At 36.4% G+C, this 12,971-nt stretch overlaps 1 pseudogene; it reads right to left on the bottom strand.

Annotated features, from left to right (window-relative positions):
- Positions 1-5,289: 5,289 nt before the first annotated feature.
- LOC141505638 (proteasomal ubiquitin receptor ADRM1-like) lies at positions 5,290-6,603 on the bottom strand (annotated as a pseudogene).
- Between the last annotated feature and the right edge of the window lie 6,368 nt (positions 6,604-12,971).

The following is a 12,971-nucleotide window of genomic DNA, read 5'->3' on the forward strand; positions in this document are numbered from 1 at the left end:
AACCCTAATTCAGAAGCATCACCATACTTCCAAGCTCAAACCTAGTATCATCCTCAATTCTCACTCTCTCTTACCCTTCTTCCCCCTATACCCTTCTTCCCCCTATTCCCTTATCCCCAACCATATCCAGTTTGTTTCCAAGCTACTTTAATTCACCTTTGCGATGCCTTTCAATATATCTTTTCACCTTTGTTATTGCCACCTCCCAAGTAAGCCCTTAGAAACTCACTCTTGGACTATCGTAATAGCCTATTGATCTGCCTTTCTCAGGTCTCTCTCTCTCTGCTCCACAATCCATTCTCCATTATCCACCAAAGTGATTTTCCTAAAGAGGTGGTCAGACCATGTAACTCCCTACTCATTAGGTTACAGTGGCTCCCTATCAACTCCAGGATCAAATACAAAACCTTTTTGTGGCATTCAAAATCTTCATAACCTCACATAATAGGCACTTAATAAATGTTTGCTGACTATCAAACTCTACCTACCAAAGTAGATTGGCAACTGATCTATAATCTATATAAATCTATATTGTGAGTTACTTGCATTACAGTCTAAATAACATCATTACTGAGGGTCAGAGGGTGGACATAAATCCAAGTTTCCTGACTCCAAGGTCAACTTTTACCTTTCTGCTATGGTCTGCTTTTCTTGTATAGCTGTTTAATAAGTATCTATTAAATAAGTGAATGAATGAATGAATCCTTGCTAAATGACTTTTAATTTTAAGGTTTTCAGTGAAATGGTAATAACGTTACTTACTCTAATAGATATAGAGCTAGAAGGGACCTCAAAGGTCATCTGGTTTACTTTATAGGTAAGGAAACTGAAGCCATTAGAGTTGTTTCTTGTCCAAACTAACAGGTTATAAACTTCAAAGTCAAGATTTGAATCCAGGCCCTCATACCCCAGAGCCAGTGCTCTTGCTATTGAACCACATTGTCTCACTTATACTATATGATTTTTTTTTCTTTAACATTTTTCTTGGGACTCTTTTTGAGGTAACTCTATAGTTTAAGTAGTTTTTCAATTAAGAAGAGTCCAGGAAAGGGGTTTTAAGAAAGGGAAATTGGTTTCACAAATCATCTGACACTAACAGGGAGTCAAGGGAATATGTTTGGAAAATGGGAATATGGCAGAGATACCGTCTTCCCTCCGCTGAATCACCAGTTCTGGTTGGACCATAGTGTTCTTGGGGCTGAGGAGCATGCTGGGACATCAATGCAGGATGAGGCAAAAACCTTTAAAACAACAATATAGCAACAACCCATAAGTAGTATACAGAAATTGAAAGTGTGGGTCGGTTTAACAGTCCACTCTTTCAAAAATGCTTTCTATTTTTATCTCATCTCAGTTTTTCTAACTTGATTCCCTTCTCTAGGGTCCAGTGCTCTGAAGAACCCTTGTTTTCACCCAATCTGTTCATTTATTTGGAACTTGGTTGAATTCTGTTTTGTTCTTATTTTTTTTAACCTCAAACTCATTCATTTGTTTTGATTACCCACATCATGGCCTTTTGGGGAGGTTACATCAGATAGACTAATTTGAGAGGTTTTGAACACTAAGCAATAATGTTTGGAAAGTTTTCAAATGACTTTTATAAAATTAATTTATAATTAATTAATAATCATCTGGTTTGAAACTTAGTTCCAACCTAACATTTGAAGAGAGGGCTATATTTTCCACATGTGTTGAACTATTCCACAGTTTAGTTTTTTTTCAGGCCCTGGATTTCTGAGTTCATGCTAATTTTCATGACTGTATTAAAGTCAACTTGATGAAAATCTTGAGAACAATGATCAGCACAAAGAAAATTATGGGAGTTGAACCTGGGGGAACTACTTTGTTTCATTCAGGTTTAAAACATGAGAGCAAAGAATTGCTTGATAAAATTAATGGAGAGTTAATTTAGAACAAATTCAAAAAGAAAAAATATTTAGATTCCTTCCCCCTGACCCCCAAACAATAGAAACTCAATCTATGACCTCTGTTCCATTGGCAAGAAAAATCATTGAATCAGATTTTGTGGTTAGATTTTTGAAAGGATGAATAACAATATATGAGTCATCAAATTACATACTAGCCTCTGAAAAGGTCAGGAAGACTGATTTGTTTCTCCCACCCAGAATATTGGATAATTCAAAAGATGTATTGCAGAGGAGTACGATGCTACCCATTCTAACAGCTCACTATCTTCTTCCCACAAAGCAGGCTGATCTCTGGACACTTGTAACCAGAATCAGCAGTAAGTCCTCTGTCTCTGTTATATCTAATTGAATAAGCCAGCACAGGCTATGCAAGCACCCATTTGAAATGAAATCCAGAGGAATTGACTTAATACAACCATGATGATTGCAATGAATAAGAATGGTTGTGGAATAAGTTCATAAACTGTTTTTTTTTTGTCTGCAAAGTTAATATAATACAAATCATCCTAAACATCTGATCCACACCATCAGCCCTGGGCTTACTTAGTCAGCCAAAGGATTATGAGTTTTCTTTCATAGGAGAGCATTACATAGGACAATGTGGCCAGTTCATCAAAATATACACCATTTGTATTTTTGCAAGTTTTCTAAAATTCATAAGTTCAAATCAATAAAAGGAAGGTAGGAGCTTGACAGGATACAGTGGGGATTTTCCTTGCCTGTTTTTTCACTACAGAAAAGCTGAGACATATGATTTCTATAATCTCTGCTTTCTCTGCCAACTTATTTCAACTTGATTTCCTGTTGGGCAGGTCTTCTGCCTTAATAGGTTGTAAGGGTATTCATTTTTGTTAATTTTGCACTCCACAATTTTTGTTCCTGGGTTAAGCACCTTGCATAGAGTGATTTGTTCATTCTCATTAGAAGGGAGAAGGTGTAGTCTTGCAACCCGCCTGCTTTCATAAATCACATTTGCAGGATGGTTTTAGCATGCAAGAACACTTTTTTTTTTTTTTTTTTTTTTTTTTTTTTTTTGTGAACAGCGCTTGGCCTGAATAACACTGAGAACACCAAAGGAAATGGAGCCCTTGAAAGCATTTGTAAGATCACATCTGTGATTCACTGTACATTCATGCTGATGCAAAGACAAAGGTGAATTAGTTCCTGACAAAAATGCATCAATGCTCTATTGAATAGTCAATTATTAAACACATAATGGAATCTGTGGTTAGCAAGGCATGTTGAAGATGTGCAATGTTTGCACAATTCTTAACTGGAAAGGAAGGTTGTCTTGAAAGTCTAGAAAAATTAGACAGGGCAGTGCTATCTAAATAGAACTTTAAAAATAAGCAACTTTTCTTCAAAGCGGTTGTCATCCTTCTGTTTATGATTTACACTTTCTGGTTTTATCTTTGATTATGTAGATTTTATTGCATATTCATTCAACTTTTGACTCTACGACATGAACTAATTAAGGCAGCAATAAATTGGTATGGATCATTCAAAATGGCGGAAAATTTAAAATATTTTAAATGTTCAGTTGGTTTTGGAATTCATTTGAAAATAGGTATAAATGACATTGTTAATATCTACAACTCTTGAAGGAAAATCATAAGTTGTTTAATTACCCTATCTTGTCCTTTAGTTCATCTGTGATTCCTATTCCATGTTGAGAGTTGAACTCTTAATTTGATAAAAGTACTAACCTAAGAACAAATTTCTCTTTCTTTGATTATACTTTTTTAGTTCATATTTACCCTTGGGGTGGAAGAAATATTTAAGAACTTTGATTTGAAAGGTCTTCATTTATAATTCTAACTTGTGAGGATAAATAGAGATAGTGGAAACTTTGAAAAACAAATGAAGTAAGTAAGCTAAGTAGCTTTATTTATGCTTGTAATTGGGGATCTGCTTTGGAGTCATTTCTAGACATTTATTACCAGGAGATAGATTATTACAATAGATTTGACCAAAAATATTAATATAAATTAAGATCAGACAAAACAAATAATAAATGACTCATTGTATTTACATAGCCTTTATCTCTTGCTGTTTTTTGGCTCCAGTTCTCATTCATCTCTGAACTCCTCCACTTGGGTTCTGGAAGTACTTTTTGTTTTTTAGAAACTTCTCTTTTTTTTCTCCAGTAAACTTGACCCCCAGCTTGGATTCAAGAAGAATTCAGTTTCAAATGACATTTATCAAATGCCATCTACATGGCAGATCATATAATAGATGCTGGGGATATAAGGGCAAAAATGAAACAATCCTTGCTTGCCCTGAAAGATTTATACATTCCAGTGGAAGATACAACATGTTCACACATTAAAAAATATACACAATAAATATACATAAAAATAAATACAAAATATTTTGTGGGGAAGAACAATATCAATGAAAGGAATCAGGAAATGTTTCTTTAGGAGACAGTAATATTATGTAGCATTTACATATCACCTTGAGGTTTGCAAAACAACTCAGTGAAGTAGGTGCTGTCATTTTAATTTTATAGATGAGGAAACTGAGGCAGACAGAAGATCATTGACTTGCCCAAAGTCATAGAACTATTATGTGTTTCAGGTAGGATTTAATTCAGATCTACCCATTACACATTTAGATGCCTAGAGGTGGCATTTGTGCTGAGCTTTGCAGAGAGATAGTCATTCAGTGAAGGTGAGGTGAACAGGGAAGGAAGGAGAGGTAAATGGATGTCATATACTGGAACTAGTAAGAAGGTTAATGTAGAGAGCATGAAGAGGAATAATGGGGATGACTAAATGAGGACAGCTAGTGTACCAACCTCCAATGGCTGTTGTGAGGATCATATGAGATAATATTTTCAAAGTGCTTTGCAAATCTTGCCATGCTATTATGCCAGCAGGCTAGAGTGAGATTATGAATAACTTCAAATGCTAAGTAGATGAGTTAAGGTGAAAGGAAGTCACTGAAGATCTTTAAGCAGGGAAATTATACATACCTGTACTTTAATAGGATCAATATGGCAAAATATGGAGAATGAATTGTAGCAAGGAGAGGTTAAATTTAGGGAAAATAGTTAAAAGGTAATTTCAGTCAATGGACCAAGGGGAAAGTAGTGAAGGACTGAACAAGTTGGTTGTGGTCAAACAGATGAAGATGTAAAGAAAACTTAAAAAACTGGTTAGAAAGAAGGAATAGGATAGAAGGGTGACTGGAAGGAAGAGTAGTGGTAAAAATCAAAGAAAAAGAAAAGTTGGTGGGGGGGGTCTAGGTAAATTGGATAATTAGTTTTATTTTTATTTTTTAAAAGGAAAGTCCTTTATTTTGTAGGCTGAATGTAGGCATAATGATATGCAATAAACTAGTGACACTACTAAGTCACTTAATTACTAAGAGTTTCCAATATCTTAAAAGATAGCAAATAATTTAATCTAAACTCTTCCTCTTCGTCTTTCTTGTCCTTTGCATCATCTTCCTTTTGTTCTGACTTGGCATTGTTCTGCATGGCTTTGGCAAATGTTTCAACATCACCTTTATTTGGGGCATCAACAGCTTCAGTTGGTAAACCAAACTGACTCATAAGTGGGCCAAGCTGTCCTGAGGCTAAGGCAGCACTGAACATACTTAATGCCTGCTGAAACTGAGGAGAAGTCAGTCTATTCTGAATCTATTCTGCAGTCTGTGGAAGAGATTCTCCAGATGGAAGATAAGGCAGCAACAGCTCTTGGACTTCAGCATTGGCCAGAATAGGAGCCATGAATTTTGGAGTTAGTACACTGGCCAAGTCAACTGAACTCGGTGCAGGGCTTGGACTAATTGCAGAGGCAATTGCTTGAGCACTGGGTGCTGGTGTAGCATGAGCAGAAGAAGAGGTGGGAAGATGGGGTTACAGAAACTGACTGGCTTCAGGAGCTTGATGAAGAGCTTCTTGTTGGAGGCCCTCCACTCCCCAGTAAGCTAGCCAGACCAGGGCCTGTCAGTGTACCAAGCCCACCAAGTCCTCCCAAACCAGTTGGTCCAATAAGTTGCATGAGATGGTTATGACTCATGTTACCTAGAAGGCTCTACACACCACTTTCACCTCCAAGTGCTGAAAGTTCATGGCCTCCACTTTCGCTGGCACCTAAAGCTCCTGGCATAGGTGGATTATTCAAGTGTTCATTTACTTTCCTGCAATGTTCCTCATCCTTCTCAGTCTTACGCTCCTGCATCCAAAAGAAGATTCACTTTGATCCAGCCTTGAACTTCAGTATATATATACTCTACCAGTAGTGCACTGAGGTACTCGCTTAAATTCACAGTCATCAGGAAAAATAATTAAATCATCTTCTAGGGTACCAGAAGTCCTATCCTTCCAACAGAAATGAATGAGGGAATCATCAATTTGCTGAATATATACAAGCCCTTTTCATTTATCTGGGGTAACTGCAGTTCCTTTCAATGACATTTTTCCTGCCTGAAACTCCACCAGGTATTTGCTGGATGAGCCCCGGGAGCCTGGGACTAGGCTTGGAAACAAAGCACCTGAAGTCACTCCTGTCTGGACTCTCCGAGGGACTGGCACAAAGGGGTCTGAAATAATACAGAAAAGTCTAGGAAGTAAATGACAGGACACAGCAGGGCAGGACATTTTTGGAAACGATTCCCCAGTGCCCAGCAGAAATGCTACATTACTGGGGCCTTGGGTGCAGACCATGTGTGAAGCAACGACTACAGCTTGCTCTTCCTTCTCTGTCAATTAGTTTTATTTTTGATGAGTTTGAGGTGCCAATGGTATGCCTACTTGAAAATATCTAGCAGAAAACTGAGAATATCAGTCTAGAGCTCAGAAGAGATAAGGGGGCTGGTGCTTTAGATTTCAGAATTACCAACATAGAGAAGATGTTTTATTTTATTTTATTATTATTTTTTTTTGCAAGGCAATGGGGTTAAGTGGCTTGCCCAAGGCCACACAGCCAGGTAATTGTTAAATATCTGAGGCAGGATTTGAACTCAGATACTCCTGACTCCAGGGTCGGTGTTCTATCCAATGCACCACCTAGCTGTCCTGAGAAGACATTTTAAACCATCACAGCTATGGGTATCACAGAGAGAGAGAGAGAGAGAGAGAGAGAGAGAGAGAGAGAGAGAGAGAGAGAGAGAGAGAGAGAGAGATATTGAGAAGAGTCATTTTAATTTTTATGCCTTGCCTGAAAGGCATACAGTCAAGTTTGCAAAACATTTCAACTCTATAGAAGTTGGAGGGGTACTGGGAGGGTCCCAGGATTTAAGACAAAAATGGGAAAGTCAGAGCACAAATTTAAGACAAGGATGGGGAGTTCAAACCTTTTTTCACTTTTTTTTTTGCTTGTCACTGGCTTATCTTTGGGGGAAAAAAAAACTTATCCCTCAGATCTTCAACCCATGTCAACTCTGATGTTTAGTCATTCCCCAATTGATGGGTAATTACTTTGTTACCATTTCTGAGAAATCACAAAAGGTGCTTCAAACAGTATTTAGGGTTATATGGAGACTTTTTTCTTATCAATGACTTCCTTGGGGTATATGTCTAGTAATGAAGTCTCTTGTTCAAAGGACATGGATATTTTATTTAATTTAATGATATAATTCCGGATTGTTTTCCAAAATAGTTGTACTGTTTTACAGTTTTACTTATAATGTATGAATGTGTCTTTCCAAAATCCCAAAAAAGGTTGTTGCCATTTTTGGTCATTTTTTTTTTACCAATTTGTAGGGTATAAGGTAAATCTTAGAATTATTTTAATTTGCACTTCTCATTATTTTTGATTTAGATCATTTTTCATATGATTGTGATTATCTTGCAATTCATCTTTTGAGAACAGTTGTTCATATCTCTTGACCATTTATATATTTGGAGTTACTATCTATCTATCTATCTATCTATCTATCTATCTATCTAATCATTTGTCTTCTATTTATTAATGCATGCATTTATTGGTTGCTTATATATTATATACCAAATTCTCATCACAGAAATTTGATACAAAGTTTATTTTTACTATTTGATTACTACAATTCTTAACCTAGTTGCATTAATGTTGACTCTGTATAAACTTTTCAGTTTTAAGTTCACTCTTCTGCTATAAACAGTAATGTATTTCTGCATTTTCTTTAATCTTTTTTAAAAATATGGCCTTATTCTTACCATAACACTTCCATTCACCCTTGATCCTGACCTCTTCTTGTTTGATACCCCTTCTCCTTTAGTTTTATCAGTTATTTTATTTTGTTACTTATTTCTTCCCCCTCTTTTTTCTTCTTAATTTAATAGAGTTCTCCTTCCTTTTATCCCCTTCAGCTAATCCTTTCCATTATTTTATTTTTTATATTTAGGTAATTTTTTCATTTTGAAAGATTTTATTTATTTTGAATTTTACGATTTTCCCTCTAATTTTGCTTCCCTCCCCCCACCCCCACAGAAAGCAGTCTGTTTAGTCTTTACATCGATTCTATGGTATGCATTGATCTAAGTTGAATGTGATGAGAGAGAAATCATATCCTTAAGGAAGAAACATAAAGTATGAAATATAACAGAATTACATAATAAGATAACATTTTTTAAAATTAAAGTTAACAGTCTTTGGTCATTGTTCAAACTCCACAATTCTTTCTCAGGATACAGATGGCATTCTCCATTGCAGATATCCCAAAACTGTGCCTGATTGTTGCCCTTGTTGGTATGAGCAAGTCATTAAGTTTGATCATCACCTCCATGTTGCTGTTAGGGTGTACAGTGTTCTTCTGGTTCTGCTCATCTCGCTCAGCATTAGTTTATACAAATCCTTCCAGGCGTCCCATCCCTCCTGGTTTCTAATTGAACAATGGTGTTCCATCACATACATATACTACAGTTTATTAAGTCATTCCCCAGTTGATGAAAATTCACTCAATTTCCAATTCTTTGCCACCACAATCAGAGCTGCTATGAATAGTTTTGTACAGGTGATATTTTACCCTTCTTCTTTTTTTTCCCTTAGGTTTTTGCAAGGCAAATGGGGTTAAGTGGCTTGCCCAAGGCCACACAGCTAGGTAATTATTAAGTGTCTGAGGCCGGATTTGAACTCAGGTACTCCTGACTCCAGGGTCGGTGCTTTATCCACTGTGCCACCTAGACACCCCTATGTTACCCTTTTTCATAATCTCTTCACCTCTTCATTATTAAAAAAATATATTTTTTTATTTTTCCAACTGCATGTAGAGATAGTTTTCAACAATTCTTTTTTTGCTAAGATTTTGAGTTTTACATTTCCCTCCCCTCCTTTTCCTTCCCCTGACAGAAATAATCTAATATAGGCAATATATGAATAACTATGTTAAACATTTATCCATATTAATCATGTTGTGAAAGAAGAATCAAATCAAGAAGGGAAGAAAAAACGTGAGAGGGAAAAACATAATGCATAAAACAAATTTTTAAAAATTGAAAACAGTAAGCTTTGGTCTACATTCATATTCTATTGCTCCTTCTCTAGACATGGGTTGTATTTTCATCACAAGCTCTTTAGAATTGTCTTTGATTATTGTATTGCTGAGATGAGCTAACTCATCATAGTTGATCATCTCATAATGTTAATGTGCAAAATGTTCTTCTGGTTCTGCTCACTCATCAGTTCATGCAAGTGTTTCCTAGATTTTGTGAAATCCCATCCCTCATAATTTCTTATAGAACAATGGTACTCCATCACATTAATATACCACAATTTGTTCAGATATTCCCCAACTGATGCATATCCCTTCAATTTCCGGTTCTTTGCCACCACAAAAAAGCTGCTATAAATATTTTTGGACATTCTGGACAGTTCTCTTTTATTATTTCCTTATGATATTATTCTTTTGATTGTTTTTGATGTTAATATTATTGTTTTTTGCCACTTTCTTCTAGATTGTCCTTTACTTCTATGTATTTTCATTTTCAACCTGTTTTCTCATTTTTTTGGGGGGGGGTTTAAGGTTTGACATTGCAGATTCAAGTTTTTTATTCTGTTTATTATTTTTGCTGTGCAGAAAAAATTCTGCTTTCATAATTCTCATTTGTCTTTTAAACCATTCAGGAAGAACATGTTCTTTCCGTATTTTCTTCATATTTTACAGGGTCCCCTGCCTTATCAAGTGCTGAATGATTTTCCTTTAATTTGCAGTATTTATTCATAGATACTTGAACTCATTTACTATAGCTGCTGTTACTACAGTTTTCCTTTTTTTCCTTTTCCTGTTTGTATTCAAGAACTTTGAGTTTTTTCAGAAATTTTTGGTACTTTTCAGTCTTTTCTGCCATTTATTTTCCTTATTGTTCAATTGCTGATTGCTTTCCCTCTCATTCTGGTTCCCTTGGGGGTTTTATTTTAAAGCATCTTAATTTCCTCTCACACTGGACAATTTACAGTTCCCCAATCAAGTTCTCTGATCCCATCTGACTTATAGTTGGTCAGAACTGACCCAGGTGGATTCCGTGTTCTTTCCCCTCAGAATTGGTGGATTGCTTCATTGCCCTCATATACACAGTGCCCCATCCTGATTACCTGCCTCACTCCTTCTGTTCTCTGGTTTGGTACAAGTGATTCAGACTTATTTTTCCGAGCACTGCCAGTTTAGAGCTTTACAAAGGTAGTACTTCAATGCTGCTGCCCTGGATAGGCTTTTACTCCTAAAGAGCTGTGTTCAAGATGGCTAATGGAATTTGAGCAGACTTCCAAACTCTGAAGATGGGGTCTCCATGGCATTGGAAAGAAGGAGAGAGGACCAGGGTATAATGGTGGGATTTGATGTAAATTTATGTCCTATCCTCCAGTCTGCTGGTACAACTTCATTGCCAGTAGCATGAGAGGTGGGAAAGAGCTCCTGAGGTGAGCTGAGGGTAGCACTATGGAACTATGGATCAGTTGAAATGAAATCTGGGAATCTTTGTGATAACTATTTAAAACAAACCATGAGGATGCTTATTTATATATTTACATATGTGTGTATGTGTGAGTGTGTGTATATGTGTGTGTGTGGTATGCTTATAATTTTAACTATTCCTAGTAGCAATTGTATATAGTAAAAAAATTCAAATTAAAACATCCAAATACTTCATAATAGCAACTATCTTGGGTGAGGATTTCAATGGACCCCATAAAAGAGCTTTTCACATCAGGAAACTAACTGCTTGATTTGATGTTTGCAGATGAGTATTAAATTGATTGTGGTTTATTGGTAGGAAATGAAGTGGAGAACTGAGGAAGTTATCCTGATAATTTAGTCTCTGACTATATAAATTCTGCTCCCTTCCTCAAAATCAAACCAAACCAAAATCCAAACTTTTAATCTCAGATTAAATAATCTAAATTATGCTAAAACTTTTTGAAGGAGATCTAAATATAAAGTAATTGAATTTGCCTTAATTTAATTTGGTGTTTTGGTATGTAAAACACTTGGTTTCAATATGCAATAAACTGAGATGAATTATTGGCATGATTAGTGCTATGCAACAAAATTTTAAAGTAAAAACAGAAGTCATTATTCTTCTAGAACCTGCTCCCAATTTCCCTTTCTCAATTAATGGCACCACCATTTTGCCACTTTGTTAAGCTCTAAATATAAGTGTATAAAAGAATTGTGCAAAGAGGAAGAAAATGCAAGAGTTAAGGTCAGATTCTCTCCTTCTTCCCCTCCCCTCCCCTCCCCTCTCCCTCCCCCTCTTCTCCTCCCCATCCCCCTCCTTCTCCCTCAAAGGCAGGCTACACATATTTGATTCCTTTCTCTTTCTTCCCCTGCTCTCATGTTTATATCCAATCAGGTGTCAAGTCCTTAATATTCCACCTCTGAACATTTATTCCATCTCTCCCCTCCTCTCCATTTCTATTCCTCCCAGCATAGTTGAGCTCTTCATTCTCTTGCCTGGACTATATATAGGCACACCTCACATAAAATTTCTTTTACCAAATGATATTTCATAGTAACTCTAGTTTTCTCATTGGACATAAACTTTATCCAGTCCCAGAATAGTCAGCTCAGTTCTGCTTCCCAAGCTGAATTTTGTTCTTCACTTAGGTTTTTAACTATCATAGAAAGCTATCAAATGTTTTATTTCTGATCAATTCTTAAACTAGAAGTTAGGAGATTTTTTAAGGAGGAATTAGCTCATTTTCTAAACTCTTTTCCAATATGACTACCAACATATTGGGGAAATGGGACTTTGTGTATCCCAGAGACAGAAGTCCATAAAAATAGCAACTTGTGCAGGACCTGGAAGTTTCCTCAGGGATACTTCCAATTGCATTGACATGGACATTATAGTGAACAGTGTAAGGAGAGTGTAGGTGGAACAGACAGGCTAGAAAGGAGCACTTAGCAGTGACACTTTTGATGATGAGGCTTCTGGGATTTTCCTTCTGTCATTACTATCATGGGAATGGGGTATTCATTGGTTTTACTGGTCTGGTGATATGCATTGATCTGCTTCATATTAAAGACACAGCTTACTCTGGAATCAGCAAATATGGTTAGCGATTAAAATTATTTCTTATTGGGCCCAGAGCTACCTGTATACTTGTGTCAGCTGAGTTTATTCCCAGTCTCCCATCAAAAGTGAAGGGGAAACCAGCAGTGAGCACTGGGGCATGACAGACTATCCTCTTCTTCTGTCATGTTAAATTGTTTACTAAAGGTGGTGTGGAGTTTAGAAGAGCAATCTCAACAGTAATCGGTATTGGCTGAGAATGTGAGCTTTGGTAGATTTAACAGATTTGTTTGTTTTGTGTCTAAGGCTTTTCACCTGCAAAATGAAGGAGTTTAATCTCTAGTGTCTTTTCCAGCTCTAACAGTTAATGAATCTAAGAGATTTTTAACAAGGGTATAAATGAAGAGTTGTATGGCTGGTTAGTGAAGTACCTACCCCAATTAAGGTGACAGGTCTGCTTTTTTACTTCTTTTGGTAAATTACTGCCTAGAAAGTTTTAAGAAGAGTCAGAGTTGGGGACCAAAATAGTGAGAAATTCCAGTGGAGGATTAAAAAAATGGGTCTTGAATCCATGAATCTAAGAGACAGAGTTGGTGCTAAAACAG

The sequence above is a fragment of the Macrotis lagotis genome, chromosome 1, assembly GCF_037893015.1.
Source record: "Macrotis lagotis isolate mMagLag1 chromosome 1, bilby.v1.9.chrom.fasta, whole genome shotgun sequence".
Lineage (NCBI taxonomy): Eukaryota > Metazoa > Chordata > Mammalia > Peramelemorphia > Peramelidae > Macrotis > Macrotis lagotis.